At 40.4% G+C, this 15569-nt stretch overlaps 1 non-coding gene across 1 annotated transcript; it reads right to left on the bottom strand.

Annotated features, from left to right (window-relative positions):
• Positions 1-11321: 11321 nt before the first annotated feature.
• Positions 11322-11512, bottom strand: LOC118969064 (U2 spliceosomal RNA). Its single transcript, XR_005056951.1, has one exon. It is a non-coding gene; the product is annotated as a U2 spliceosomal RNA (small nuclear RNA).
• Positions 11513-15569: the final 4057 nt, after the last annotated feature.

A 15569-nucleotide genomic window follows, 5' to 3' on the forward strand; every position in this document is an offset into this window, starting at 1 on the left:
TTCAGCATCCATTCATGATAAAAACTCTCAAAAAAATGGGTATAGAATGCAAGTACCTCAACACAGTAAAGGCGATATATGACAAACCCACATCCAACATTATACTTAACAGCGAGAAGCTGAAATCTTTTCCCCTAAGATCGGGAACAAGACATGGATGCCCACTCTTCCCAATTTTATTCGACATAGTACTGTAGGTCCTAGCCACGGCAATCAGACAACACAAACAAATAAAAGGCATCCAGATTGGCAAGGAAGAAGTCAAACTGTCCCTATTTACAGATGACATGATATTGTACATAAAAAACCCTAAAGAATCCACTCTAAAACTACTAGATCTAATATCTGAATTCAGCAAAGTTGCAGGATACAAAATTCATACATAGAAATCTGTGGCATTCCTATACACTAACAATGAACTAGCAGAAAGAAATCAGAAAAACAGTTCCATTCACAATTGCATCAAAAATAATAAAATACCTAGGAATAAACCTAACCAATAAACTGAAAGACCTATGCTATGAAAACTATAAGACATTCATGAGAGAATTTAAAGAAGATACCAATAAATGGAATCACATCCCATGCTCATGAACAGGAAGAATTAATATTATCAAAATGGCCATCCTGCGTAAAGCAATCTACAGATTCAATACAATTCCTAACAAAATACCAACAAAATTCTTCAAAAAACTGGAACAAATAGTTCTAAAATTCATATGAAACCATGAAAGACCCCAAATAGCTAAAGCAATCCTGAGAAGGAAGAATAAAGCAGGGGGTATTATGCTCCCTGACTTCAAGCTCTAGTACAAAGCCACAGTAACAAGACAATTTGGTACTGGCACAAAAACAGACCCAGAGACCAATGGAACACAATAGAGAGCCCAGATATAAACCTAAGCATATATGGTCAGTTAATATATGATAAAGGAGCCATGGATATACAATGGGGAAATGACAGCCTCTTCAACAGCTGGTGTTTGCAAAACTGGACAGGTATATGCAAGAGAATGAAACTGTATTATTGTCTAACCCCATACACAAAAGTACACTCAAAATGGATCAAAGACCTGAATGTTACTCATGAAATGAAACTGAGAAAAAAACATAGGCAAAATTCTCTTGAATATAAACATGAGCAATTTTTTCCTGTATGCATCTCCTCAGGCAAGGGAAACAAAATAAAAAATGAGCAAATGGGACTACATCATGCTAAAAAGCTTCTGTACAGCAAAGGACCCTTCAGCAGAACAAAAAGGTATCCTACAGTATGGGAGAATATATTTGTAAATGACATATCTGACAAGGAGTTAACATCCAAAATATATAAAGAACTCACTTGCCACAACACCCAAAAAGCAAATAACCCTATAAAAAAAATGGGTGGAGGATATGAACAGACAATTCTCCAAAGAAATTCAAATGCCCAAGAGGCACATGAAAAGATGCTCCATATTGCTAGTTATCAGAGAAATGCAAATTAAAACCACAATGAGATGTCACCTCATGCCAGATAGGATGGCCAACATTGAAAAGAATAGGAACAACAAATGCTGGTGGGTATGTGGAGAAAGGAGAACCCACTACACTGCTGGTGGGAATGTAAATTAGTACAACCATTGTGGAAAGCAGTATGGAGGTTCCTCTAAAAACTAAAAATAGAAATACCATTTGACCCAGGAGTTCCACTCCTAGGAATTTACCCTAAGAATGCAGTTTCTCAGTCTGAAAAAGACATATGTACCCCTATGTTTATTGCAGCACTATTAACAATAGCCAAGAAATGGAAGCAACCAAAGTGTCCATCAGTAGATGAATGGATACAGAAGATGTAGTACATATACACAATGGAGTACTATTCAGCCATAGAAGAAAACAAATCCTACCATTTGCAAAAATATGGATGGAGCTAGATGGTATTATGCTCAGTGAAATAAGCTAGGCAGAGAAAAACAAGTATCAAATGATTTCACTCATCTGTGGAGCATAAGAACAAAGCAAAAACTGAAGGAACAAAACACCAAGAGACTCATAGAATCCAAGAATGGACTAACATTTGCCAAAGGGAAAGGAACTGGGGGTGGGTGGGAAGGGAGGGAGAAGGGGAACAAGGGGCAAGGGGCATTATGATTAGCACACATAATGTAGCTTTGGGGGTGTCATTGGAAAGGCAGTATAGCACAGAGAAGACAAATACTGATTCTATAGCATCTTACTATGCTGATGGACAGTGACTGTAATGGAGTATGTGGTGGAGACCTTACAATGGGGAGAATCTAGTAACCACAATATTGCTCATGTAATTGTATATTAATGATGCCAAAATAAAATTTTTAAAAATGATTTACCCTCTTTGAGCCTCACTTTTTCATCTTTAAATTAGGGATAATGATAATTACACCTTAAAGGATATTAAATATAAATAAGGTAAGGCATGTAAAAGTGCTACTCCAAATGCCTACCACATAATAAGTATTCAATAAATTGTACCTATTAGCAATACTATTAATATTAATAAAATAGAGAAACTCATACTGGAAATAGCACTCTAATAGCATCATGATCCATACTTAGTATAGGAGAGGGCAGTATAGACACTCAAATGTCAAGAAAACTTGCAGGATTAAGAGGATGGAGGAATCATTGTGGGAAGTAAAAGAAGAATCTTTGTAGTTCCTTTCCAGATAGGAAGTGCTCATGACTTGTTTGGCCATCTGTGTAATTGTTGTGTAGAGCTTTCTCCCCTTTCTGGACCCCTCACTTATTTCCATTAATGCATGCATAGGTTCACCCAGAAGCAGACTCAGTTTCTCCCCAAAAGTACGCACCCAGTTGGAGCATCCCAATTTTCTCTGTTCATGTAGTCATTCATTTTTCAAATAAGTATCTTTATTAAGTCCCTACTATGTGCCAGGCAGGCATTGTACTGTCTTGTTTAATTTTCACCCATGTAACAAAAGTGTAGAGGTAACCATTCTGTAAATTGGAAAAACAAGGTATACTCTGTGACACTGTTTCTAACTTCAAAAAAACCTCTACTGGGGAGAATCAAGATGGCAGCATGAGTAGAGCAGAGGAAATCTCCTCCCAAAAACAAATATATTTTTGAAAATACAACAAATACAACTAATCCTAAAAGAGAGACCAGAAGACACAGGACAACATCCAGACCACATCCACACCTGCGTGAACCCAGCACCTCGCGATGGGGGTAAGATACAAGCCCTGGCCTGGTGGGACCCTAGCGCCCCATACCCCAGCTCTGGGCGGGAGGAGAGGAGTTGGAGCGGGGAGGGAGAGGGACCCCAGGAGTGCTAATCACCCAGCCCTAGCCATCTGCACCAGAGTGCAGACACAGTGCATGCGTGGGATGCTGGATATTAGGGAAACAGGACAGTAAGTCCTGTGAGCAGGTCCCCACAGCCGGCGCACCAAGGACAAAGAAAAGCTAGTGCTTTTTGAAAGTCTTAAAGGGACAGGGACCCCACAGCTGGACGGAAGCACCCTGGGACACTTAGCCCAGCAGCTGCGAACCTCAGGGAGCTCTGGGTGCCCAAACCCACGCAGCGCAGCTTGGAGGCCCCTCACCATGATAAACAGCCTCCCGCCTGTTCCCCCTCCGACATGGCTCCGCCATATTGGAGCAGCAGCCTGAGGCCGGCCACGCCCACAGCAACTGCAGAGCTAAATAAACTCCATAGCAGCTGGGCAAGATCAGAAGCCCCATCTGCACGCAGCTGCCCAGCACAAGCCGCTAGAAGCCACTGTTCTCCCAGGAGAGGAAGGCCATAAACTGGCAAGAAGGGACTTTCTCTTACCGAACACACGCTTCAGCTCCCCACAAATATATCTATCACCATGAAAAGGCAGAGGAAATTGATACAGACCAAGATCACAGAGGCAAACCCTGATAAGGAGATAGACCTAACCAGTCTTCCTGAAAAAGAATTAAAAATAAAGCTCATAACCACGCTGATGGAGATGCAGAGAAATATGCAAGAGCTAAGGGATGAAGTCCGGAGGGAGATTACAGACATCTGGAGGGAGATTACAGATGTCTTGAGGGAGATTACAGAAATGAAACAATCTCTGGAAGGATTTATAAACAGAATGGATAAGATGCAAGAGGCCATTGATGGAATAGAAACCAGAGAACAGGAACACATAGAAGCTGATGCAGAGAGAGACAAAAGGATCTTCAGGAATGAAACAATATTAAGAGAACTGTATGACAAATCCAATAGGAACAATATCCACATTATAGGGGTACCAGAAGAAGAAGAGAGAGAGAAAAAGGAATAGAGTATTTGAAGAAATAATTGCTGGAAACTTCCCCAAACTGGAGGAGGAAATAATCGATTAGACCATGGAAGTGTACAGAACTCCCAACAGAAAGGATCCAAGGAGGACAACACCAAGACACATAATAATTAAAATGGCAAAGATCAAGAACAAGGACAGAGTTTTAAAGGCAGCCAGAGAGAGGGAAAAGGTCACCTACAAAGGAAAACTCATCAGGCTATCATCAGACTTCTCAACAGAAACCTTACAGGCCAGAAGAGAATGGCATGATATACTTAATGCAATGAAAGAGAAGGGCCTTGAACCAAGAATACTGTATCCAGCACGACTATCATTTAAATATGAAGGAGGGATTAAACAATTCCCAGAGAAGCAAAAGTTGAGGGAATTTGCCTCCCACAAACCACCTCTGCAGGGTATTTTAGAGGGACTGCTCTAGATGGGAGCACTTCTAAAACTAAATAGATATCACCAGAGAAAATAAAATCACAGTAAAGAAAGCAGACCAACCAAATACTAACTAAAGGCAAAAAATAAAATCAACTACCCACAAAAGCAGTTAAAGGAAACACAAAAGAGCACAGAATAAAACACCCAACATATAAAGAATGGAGGTGGAGGAATAAGAAGGGAGAAAAATAAAGAATGACCAGACAGTGTCTAAAATAGCTCAATAAGTGAGTTAAGTTAGACAGTAAGATACTAAAGAAGCTAACCTTTAACCTTTGGCAACCATGAATCTAAAGCCTGCAATGGCAATAAGTACATATCTTTCAATAATCACCCTAAATGTAAATTGACTGAATGCACCAATCAAAAGACACAGAATAATAGAATGGATAAAAAAGCAAGACCCATCTATATGCTGCTTACAAGAGACTCATCTCAAACCCAAAGACTATAGGAACAAAGAAAAATTGAAGGAACAAAACAGCAGCAGAATCATAGAACCTAAGAATAGACTAACAGTTACCAAAGGGAAAGGGACTGGGGAGAAAGGGAGGGAAGGGAGGGATAAGGATGGGGAAAAAGAAAGGGGTCATACGATTAGCATGTATAATGTGGGGGAGCATGGGGAGGGCTGAGCAACCCAGAGAAGACAAGTAGTGATTCTACAGCATCTTACTACGCTCACGGACAGTACTGTAATGGGGTTTGTGTGTGGGGGGGATTTGGTGAAGGGGGGACCCTAGTAAACATAATATTCTTCATGTAATTGTAGATTAATGACAACACAATTAATTAATTAATTAATTTTAAAAAAAACCTCTACTGGAACTAGGTAGTGCTCTTCAAGATACCACTCTCTAGTTACCTAAAGGGACCCACCAGGTTTCCTCCAACTTACTCAGTAGGTACTAGATGGAAATAGTCAAGTTACCAGGTGGCCATCCAACCTTTATGCTCCTTCCATCTCCCATATAGCTCTGGAGCATCAATACTTTAAGCAAGTCCACCCCCTCTCCCGCTTAGAGCTGTCACTCAGCTTCCCCAGGTGCAGGCTGGTGGGAGAGACCAGGGCTCAGGATTATTATTCTAACTACCTAAGATGACAGTTCTTTGAAAAATGTAATCATAATTCTTCCGGTGTTTTGTTTATTTATTTATTTATTTATTTATTTATTTATTTATTTATTTATTTATTTATTTATTTTAAAATAACACCTGTCTGGCAGTTGTCACAACTCATTCGGAGCTTTTTATTTAGAAATAATGATAAACAGCTACAACTCAGCCAGAACATTTCCAAAGAGAAACTATACATTTTTATTGCTGATAAATGTTGCACAATTTGTAATTATAGAAAGTAGCCATGTCCCAGGGCCCTGTCTTTATAAAAGAGGCTGTTTTATGCATCTAGAGAGACAGTTTTCCAGATAGCAAGACAGTTTTCCAGACAAATAATCCAAATCAATTTAGCCACTTCCCCTTCAAGGGACAAAAGAGAAATTTCTCTGGTGTTTCAAACATAGCTGAAAGCTGTCACAAGTCCAATTGAGAGGCAAACTTAGTACAAATTGTGTTCACCCAAGCAATCAATTTCCAAAGCCCACTCCCCCTTCTTCTAAAAGCAGCGAGCTGTAAATTGGCCTTTCTTCCATTATTCTCAGGTGAATGCATTTGCATGAATAGCAATATTTGCAGTGAAAGTTATCCACCTATAGATTTCTGAAAGCTTTCGGTTTGCTACTGCACTCCCAACTTGGAAGAAAAGAGCTCAGCTGCAGAGCCTAACAAGGTTCACTTGGGGGAACAGTTGCAGTTTGTTGAAACAGATGCTCAAGGGCCTCAGCAGAAAGAACTCAGGCCGTGTTCAGACACCTGAGTGCTCCCAGCTAAGAATCCATTTTCCCAATGGGTCGATCAGTTAGAAATAGGCTTATTCTACAAACAGTGTCAGGGAGTGTTAGAAAGCCAGGCAAATGTGTCAGAGTTAGGGCATTCATCTGACTCATACTGCAGCAAGTAGCAGGGTAGGCACTCACCCTGGTTCAGCCTTGCCCAGAAGATTCTTCTATGCCATGCAGTAGTGGAGCTGAGAGTGGGGGATGATAACCAGACTCACACGACTTCGTGACTGAACGTTTATAATGCCCTTCATACTTTCTAACTGTTCTTTCACATACAGTAATTTAAATCTCACCAGATCCCTATTTGGGTGTCTTGCCAATGGGTTTCAGCCCTGGGCAAGTTTGCTATGGATTCAGTGTGACCAAAGAAAATGACAGCAAAACGTTCTTGGGGTGAAAGGGTTATACCCAACTTTATTCCAGGTGGCAGGTCAGTCACTAAAATCCCATTCACTCAGAGTGCATCTGCATGCAGCAAGCCAGTCTCTGCCTCTGGGCCCCTCTGTCCTCACAGCCATCCTCTGGGCCCCTCTATCTGCACAGCCATCCTGCACAGCCGTCCTCTGGGCTTCTCTGCACAGTTGCCCTGCACAGCCATCCTCTGGGCCTCTGTCCTCTGCTCTGCTCTCTTCCAGCCTTGCAGCCCTGCCACTGTGTCGTGCCCAGAGCACTGGGCAGAGCTCTTTTTATAGAGTTAACAGCCATATATTGCACGCAAGTGTGCAGTGAGCTAGTCAACCAGGGAGGTGAGAATCCTGGCCACAGGAACTCTCATTTTATCCACAGTAGGAAAGCCATTCTAAGTTCCATTTTCAGAGATGAGGAAAATGTGGCTCAAAAGGTGTGGAGACCTGCACTCCACATGTAACCATCATGGTCTGAGCTCACTGAGGGCAGAGACTCAGTCTTGTTTCACTAATCTGTCCCCAGAGTGCTTGTCACAGAATGGACAATTCCTTTGTCTAAATGGGCACTGCTCACAAGAACCCAGAAAGTAGAATATTCATTAAAGAAACAGTAAGGATGCCTTATTATCAGAATTATTTCAGTGCATCTTCTAATTCATGCATTTTCTCTCCTCTATTCAGTTGAGAAGGTTGTGCCTGACCATTTGGGAAAGATACAGTAGTGCTATCTCTGCTATCAAAACTAGAGATGTGCTTAAGTCAAAGACCCCTTTCTTCCAAGGGAAGCTCAGAGTAGAACACATTGTACAGGGCAGAGACTGTAGAGGAATGCAGGGAACAGGACTGAGCCACCCAGTTTTCGTAGAAACTACGTGAGGCTAACATTCCTGGACCCTGCCCTAAGTTAGATAACTGGAAGCCAGAAACTACGTGAGGCTAACATTCCTGGACCCTGCCCTAAGTTAGATAACTAGAAGTAAACGACACCCCTGGGGTGGAAACTCGTGATAAGTCACATAGGAATGCTTGTGCAAAGGTCAGGCACCTGGTGTATCCCTATTCCAATTTTATTGGCCAAAGTATAGAATGTGTTTCAAATTCATTGGTTGGGGTAATGTGCAGGCTGTGGTGCAATGACTGTAGAAATCCCATATAAACCATACCTAAAGTTGCTTGGGGGTCGGCAGCTCGGACTCGGCCTGCGTGTCAGGGGAGGTGCTGTCGACCCCAGCTTGCTGGCTGAATAAAGACTTTGCTTGGATTTTCATCTCCGTGTCTGTGTGTCTTGTTCTCTGGGAAACCCCAGAGTCCTGGACCCTAACAAGACCTAGCTGAATCATTTAAATGATCAAGTTGGGGTTGATTTCCCCCAAGTCTGTACTTTGCCAGTGTTAACGCTATTTGCTCATGCTGCCCCTCAGTCCCTTTTTCTACTCATCTTCCTACCTCCATTGAACACTTCCTCCGTCAGTAAACATTTTCTCCTTTTCTCTCCCCACTCCCATGAGTCTGATCTCTCTGTCTTCAAATTGCATGGCCCTGTGCTTCTACGTAAAAGCCCCTTTCTCTTGTCTTTTATTAAAGTTATGTGGATATTTATACTCAAATGCTAAATCGAAAATTACTTGATGGCCCGAACTGAGTCTTGATCATCCTTGCATTCTCACAGAACCTAGTGAGCACATAGCTGCCAAAAAGATCATTGTTGAATTTAATGATTGTGGTCACAATACAACTCAGCCATTAGCCAGTATTTAATCTAACCCTGATTTCCAGGCCTTTATAGTTTCCTAGGCTTTTCCTGTCCCTCTATGTATCCCTTGTTGCAAGCCAAGAAGAGAGAAGAGAAAAATTAGGAACATGACCCTCCATTTGCAGTTTCTGTCTTTTTTTGCCTAATTAAGAGATTTTCTTTTGTACTTGATTAATTTCTCCTCCCTGACCCTCTGAAATCCAGAGTTATCCTAAAAGTTGCCTTGCATCTGTTTGCTTAAAAGAATAGATCAATCACCTTAGCAACATCTACTTTTAAGTATCTAAAGCCACATATCTATGTATTTCTATGTATGCACACATATTTCTCCTACCAGTTCCTAACTTCTATGTAAACTGATTATTTTTGCTAATTAGTAGTAAGCCCAAAAGGGTATTGATAATGTCCCCTAAAATATAGAAAAATAATACTACTTTCGATAGGACCTTAAGAAGTATTACTGAGTTGGAGGCAAAACTAATCTTCATATACAGGCTACTTTAATTTAGCCTTCTTGTCCCTTTAGTTAAAGCTCCACTAAATCAACCATAATCATAGATAAACAGAGAAGAACATACAAACCACCTTGCTTATAGAAAAGTAATGTATAAACAAACCTCTAAGTTAAATACAGCAAATTGACCACATGAGTTTATCTTGTTTCCCTTGCAAACCTTTATCAAAATGTCAAGGATAGGAATAATAAAAGGTATTAACCAACAGGGACTAAGAAAATAGGAGAGGAGACAACAGCAGATAAAAGATCTTGATAGATTTTTAGGAAATAAAAAGTAGAAGGAAAAGGGTAATTGGATTCTGCAGAGAAAAGGAATTTATAACATAATTGTCTGCAGAGGGAGAAGAGCAATGAGAAGCGACCTCCACAGTCTGGCAGAACTTAAAGCTCAGAGCTTGGAGGCACAGATACTGCACACAGTAGGGAAGTGACGTGAAATGATAACAGAATGATTGGTTGAAAGATAATACACAGAGTGTTTGGACTTACCAGGTCCCCTCTTCTGATCCAGGCAGGTGCTTGGTGACTATCTATATTTCTCCAATAGGAGACAAGAAGCTTAGTTTCTAGACAAATTGAACTGGGGAGGCTCCAGACTCAAGGGCAGTAGTGTAGGATGGGGATAAAGCATGGAGCTGACAGCACAGAGATCATGTGAAAATCTCATATGGAGCATATATATATAGAGCACTCCTTCCCTGTAACCTGTTCCTAGACACAGCCAAGTATATACCGCTACTATTCCACTCAGGATAATGAAGTGGATAACTCTTCTTCAAGAAACAAAAGTCCTTAGAGAAAAATAACTCTGCTATTTGGAGTGTCCCTATAAAAAGGCCAGCTTCTGCCTGATCACCATTCTGCAAACTCACTGATCAGCAAGCCTCAGCCTTCCACCTCACATTCATATAGTTTCTAATCACTTTTATAATGTATTGCTGTTACATAGCCAAGAATTGCCAAGAAATTCTCCAACTTGAAAAAAACCCTTAAGAAAAGATAGGTTATAAGAACTCAAAACTTTAATTTCCATGTAGCTTTTCTTAGGTTGCATATGCGTCATCAAAGTGAGGAAATAAACCTAGAAAGATAAGAGGACCTATGAAATAGGTGATCCAACACAAAACGATGAAAGGTTATAGGACAAAAATTATGCTCCAGGCCTAGAGAACAGAAGTAGCAGTTTTAGATCGAAATAGGAGAATACAGGGTGGTGGAAAAGAGGCTTCCAGGGAAAAATTGAACTGGTAGACTTTTTTGCGACTTTATCTAAGTATTTGAGTACTTACAAAAATATTGATGGGCATTTGACAACTCTGGAGGGACATTTGGGGGAAAAGTTAATGATAGGTAAATAGAAAACAAGGCAAAGGAAAACAAAAAAGAGAATTAGTGACAAAAAATTATAAGGGAAAAGAAATAGAATCATGGTGGACCACTTGGTCCAACAGTGAATATTGCTTACGTAGGCATGGTATTTTAAATAATAATAGAAATGAAGGTGTGTATGAGAGAAGGTAGCTTAAATTTCTCATCTTCCATTACAAGAAGTTAATATACAATGTATAATGCTGATGAATCAAGAAACTGCAATAAAAGCATATCACTTAGAAATATGGAGGTGAATACTCAAATAGGTTAAAAGTTTCAAATGGGGCCCAGGAGTGGAGAAATATGAATAAAGGGACTGCTTTTGCCAATTTAAACTTTATTTTTTTAACTGTATACATATATTACTTTGGTAACACTGAGAATTAAAAACAAAAAAGCAATGAAGCAAAATGAAATGAGTTGCCGAAGAAGCACGAAATGAATATAGTAGTCTGGTGGTATATGAAAGAAAAGGTCCTTACAATGAACAAGAAATCAACCTGTTTTGCCTCAAAAACAATGATAGGGATAATACCACCAGCCAACCTGAAAAAATTCTCTGTTGTGCTTGGGTTCCACTATTCCTTGGGGCTCACTTGGGACCTTTTTTTTGATGGGAGGGGTGCACTGTTTCTGGAGGTAATGCAATACCAGGTCAAAGGGTGGAGTGGCCAAAGCAAGCTCCTAGTCCATCTCCCTGCTCCAAAAATGCATTTAATATATTGTCCTCAGATAAAGGACATATCAGATATTAAACTGAGAAGAACAGATACGACACTTGATCTTAGCTAAAAGGCCCAGAAATGATTCATTTGGGACTTTTAACACTTTTTTTGTTTGTTTGTTTTTAGAGCCTCAGGATTCCCCGCCCAAGCCGCTCCCGGCTGCAGGTGCTGCCTGAGCATTTATGGTAATGTTTGGGTTGGTTAAGAAAGAACCATCCAGATCCTAAAATAGTTTCTGAATAAAAGTGGCATAATCATGACTAGTAATGTCTATCTTTCTTTCATGAAGAAGGAATACACTTTGGATTAGTTTTCCATTGTTACAGGTAGATTCAGGCCCTTTACCTGATATTTGGTCTATCTGCCTTGGGGCCAATAGCTTGCATTTGCAAGAGATTTAGAGCTGAGATTAGGGGTACTGCCTAGAACCATGCAACAGAGCTGAGTCAACTAGTCTCACCTGAGGAAAATAAATTCAAGTCCTTCATGGAGTACTGTACTCCTGAGCCAATATTTAGTTCCAAATTATTGATTTCAAGCTCTCTGCTTCAGCAAACCTTTCCCCCTACATTGTTTATAGATTTATTTTGGTAGAGTCAAGAATTCAATACCTTGTGTTGTACCTATCATTCCTTGCTTACTAATTATTCTGGTAAGGCTGCCATCTCTCTCTATCTGGGTTAGGGAAATACTGCGTGGAAAAGTCCCTTTAACTATAACTACATTATATTTCTTATCCAGTTCAACTCTGACACACAGAATTCACCCTATTCCCTGAATGGCATCTTGAAGGTCTTTCATTCTCTGATTTATGGCTCTCAAGATCCTTCCCAGTTTCTTCTCTTCTGATGGGAAAACAAGACTTACATTTCTCATATGGTTATTACATTAAAATTGCCATCAGAAAGTTAATGTATTTAATAACTGTCAAAAAGAATGAAAAATGTGTGTGAAATATGAAGACAACTGTATTTCTGAATCCCCTCAATCTCTTAGAGGCTTCACAATCAGATAACAGGATAAATGTCATTATGATTTTGGTCGAGGGCACTCTGTCATTTAAAATTTAGGTGAAAATAGATGTTCTTTATTCAGCTAGAGCTGAGAGCATCCCAATGAATAAAGGTCATTTACTTTATGTTTCTTTTAATTTGTTCAGGGGTGAAAATCTTTGCATTTTAAGCATTGGCAAGAAAATATACTTCTCATCTGGGGTAAATTATAAACAATGTGGTAGTATGAAGGGATTAAGTAATCAGATCTTAAAACCCAGAAAGAGTTCCCCAGTGTAGGAAGATCAACTAGTTATTGATAAAGGACTGGCCCCTTTGACCTTTCACTCTCCCATCCCATATTTTACGGGCAGCAGGGTTTCCATTCCTGTTATCCAATTGTTGCTACTGGAAATAGAAAGGACCCACTCATCCTTTTCATCATCTTCAGCAAAATTATGAGGTCAGAGGAGTTTGCCTCGTGTTCCTCACAATATGCACTCAAGACTTGTTCAGGGTGTACTTGCCAACAGCAGGGATATGAAAAGAGAGATTCTGCCTCACTCCCTTTGCTTTGGGTGCTCAATGTAACCTTTCTTTCTCCCTGACCTGGAAAAAAAACATAGAATATCTCCTCCCCAAAGCTTCTAAATTCTTACAGTGTTGCCGAGCAGCTGCATTTGGGGAGGTCTGTCCCTGCGCACCAGGTGAAACCTCAACCTGAAGGAGGGAGGGTTCCTAACTCTGAACAAGTAAGAATTCTTGAGCAGGTCAGATGAGTGTAGGTAAGGAAGGAATTCATTAAAGCAAGAGCAGCAGGGAATGGCAGCTGCTTAGCAGGCAGCAGAGAACAAGAAAGTGCAGAGGGAAAGTTCTCAGCCTAGGGCAGATGCCCTTGCCAACTCTTAAAGCCAGGGTCACCTGGCATCCTGTGTCTGCTTGGATCTGCTTTGATTGAACAGTGTGGGAACTAGCCCCTACCACCCCAGGATTTGGGGGAGCTGCAGAGGACAGGATGGAATAAGATTATGTTCTGAGAAGTTTCCAAAGAAAGGAGATACTTCAGGCAGGCTCTTGCAGTTGCAGTTCCATCCAGGTCACCCAGGTGAAGGGAACTTGCAGGCCCAAATTTGAGTTCTTAGCAGCCCCTCCCTACATATCAGGTCTAAAATGGAGACTTGGAAATAGAATGAAATAGCAAAAAGACAAAATGCAGTAAACTGAGCAGTGAAAAAGCTTTAGTTTAAAAGTACTTATTTAAGGAGAGAAAAAGTGCAGGTGTCCTCAGAGACGAGGCATGCTGAAAGGCTGGGGATTCTGTCTTTTTAAGGCTTTCAGGAAAGGGTAAAGGGCAGAGGGGAGTTATTGGGCATAGCCTTGACTTGTGGTCTCATGATGTCTCTCTCTAGTGAAGGACCCTATGTCCTCTTCCACAGTGAGTCCTCTACTGTAATAATTCTGTAAGATAAACTTAACAGAAGGGATTTATTGATCCTGTTCTTCTCCAAGACAGTGGTTACCCTCAAGCAGTGGGGACATATCAGTTAAGACTGCCTGCCCTGCCTTAAGATAGGTTGTTGGGCTATTGTCTGATTACCATAGAATATGTTAAGAATCTTCTCAACTTTCTTTAAAATGGAATCTTAGCTTTAAGATGAGGTCCTTCCTGTTCTTACTATACTGTTTATCTAAGCATTTTTCATCATAGGCAGGAAAACTTAATCATGATGCTTGTCCCATGTTCCTGCCCTGCCTCAACAGGAGCTACTCACAACAATGTAGCCCACTCGGGAATCCTGGCTTCTGCTTCTGTGGGTTAGGGCTGGGGGAACTTCTCCAGTACTGAGCTCATACTACTATTTGACTATACTTACAGGACTGTGTCCTTGGTCTAAATTGCTGTTGGGTTTGGGTTATAGGCTATTCCACAATAATGCCATTTTGTGTGTGTGTGTGTGTGTGTGTGTGTTTTAGTCCATTTCCCCAGCATCCTGGGGTCTGTTTATTTTCCAAAACTGCCTCATGACTCCCTTGCACATTACAAATCTGGCTTTGACAGCAACAGAACTGAGAAAGAGCTCTTATAATATCCAGTAATTTTTGGCCTATCTAGAAGGCTCCTCTCTCTATCTGTCTTTACAGCCTTCTGTGTACCGCTTTCCCCACACTCCCATTCTTTTGTGCCTAAACCAGGTTTGTCCTGATCTTCACTCCACTCCCACCCCTTGCTATTCCCTGGCACCACATAACAAAGGCTATACACCAACACCTTTTGGGATTTAGATCTTTTCCAAGTCAGAGCCCCTACCTTTGTACACACCCAAGGGTAGAAAGGAACCTCATGAAATATGATTCTAAGCTTCTGTTAAAATCATTTTTTCTGCTTCTTTGAGTTCCAATTTAAACCTGATCATTCCTTTGTTTTTTAATTCATAAGTTTACACAGCCTCAACTTCTTAGTACATCTTTTCTTAATTTGCAGGATTTCTGGTTGGAAAAATTCACAAGTATCCAGTATGGAATTTCTCTCTTTATGTTGTTCATAAATCCTTACTAATTTTGATTCACAAACTCCACTTTTCATTTATAGTTGCCATTATTTCATTTTTTCCTTCCTTTCCCATCATGCAGAGGCCAAGGAGCTGTATATCTTGGGTGATCTTTCCAGACTATACTGTATGGTACATTCCTCTTTCTGTCTGGTACAAACTCTTTCAATTTCTCTCTCTCATGAAACAAAGTATGCATAACTTTTGTGTCCCCTTAACCTGTCTCTAGTTACTCTTACTAATTTAGCTATTAAAGTCATCAACAAAGTAAGATGAAGCCTACTTTTTCTGTCTTTATTACACTTACACTGTATCCGTCTAAATACTGAGTGCTTGTCTTAAATGATCAGGTTAGCTATAAAGAAAGCATTTATTTGATGATGTGCATAATAATTGCAGGGATAGTGAGAAAGAGTTGCTGAAGTTGGCTTTATCTGAAACAGGAATTCCTTCCTCATACTCTTTACTAAATGGGGCCAAGACTTCAGGGCCAGAAATAAGTAAGCAAAGTCAAACTATAACTGAGTTTACCATGGAAACAAACTGCACTAAGGGTATTTTGGATGATCCATAAAAATGAGTTCAGACAATAGCAAGTC

This window comes from Manis javanica, chromosome X, assembly GCF_040802235.1.
Source record: "Manis javanica isolate MJ-LG chromosome X, MJ_LKY, whole genome shotgun sequence".
Taxonomy (NCBI): domain Eukaryota; kingdom Metazoa; phylum Chordata; class Mammalia; order Pholidota; family Manidae; genus Manis; species Manis javanica.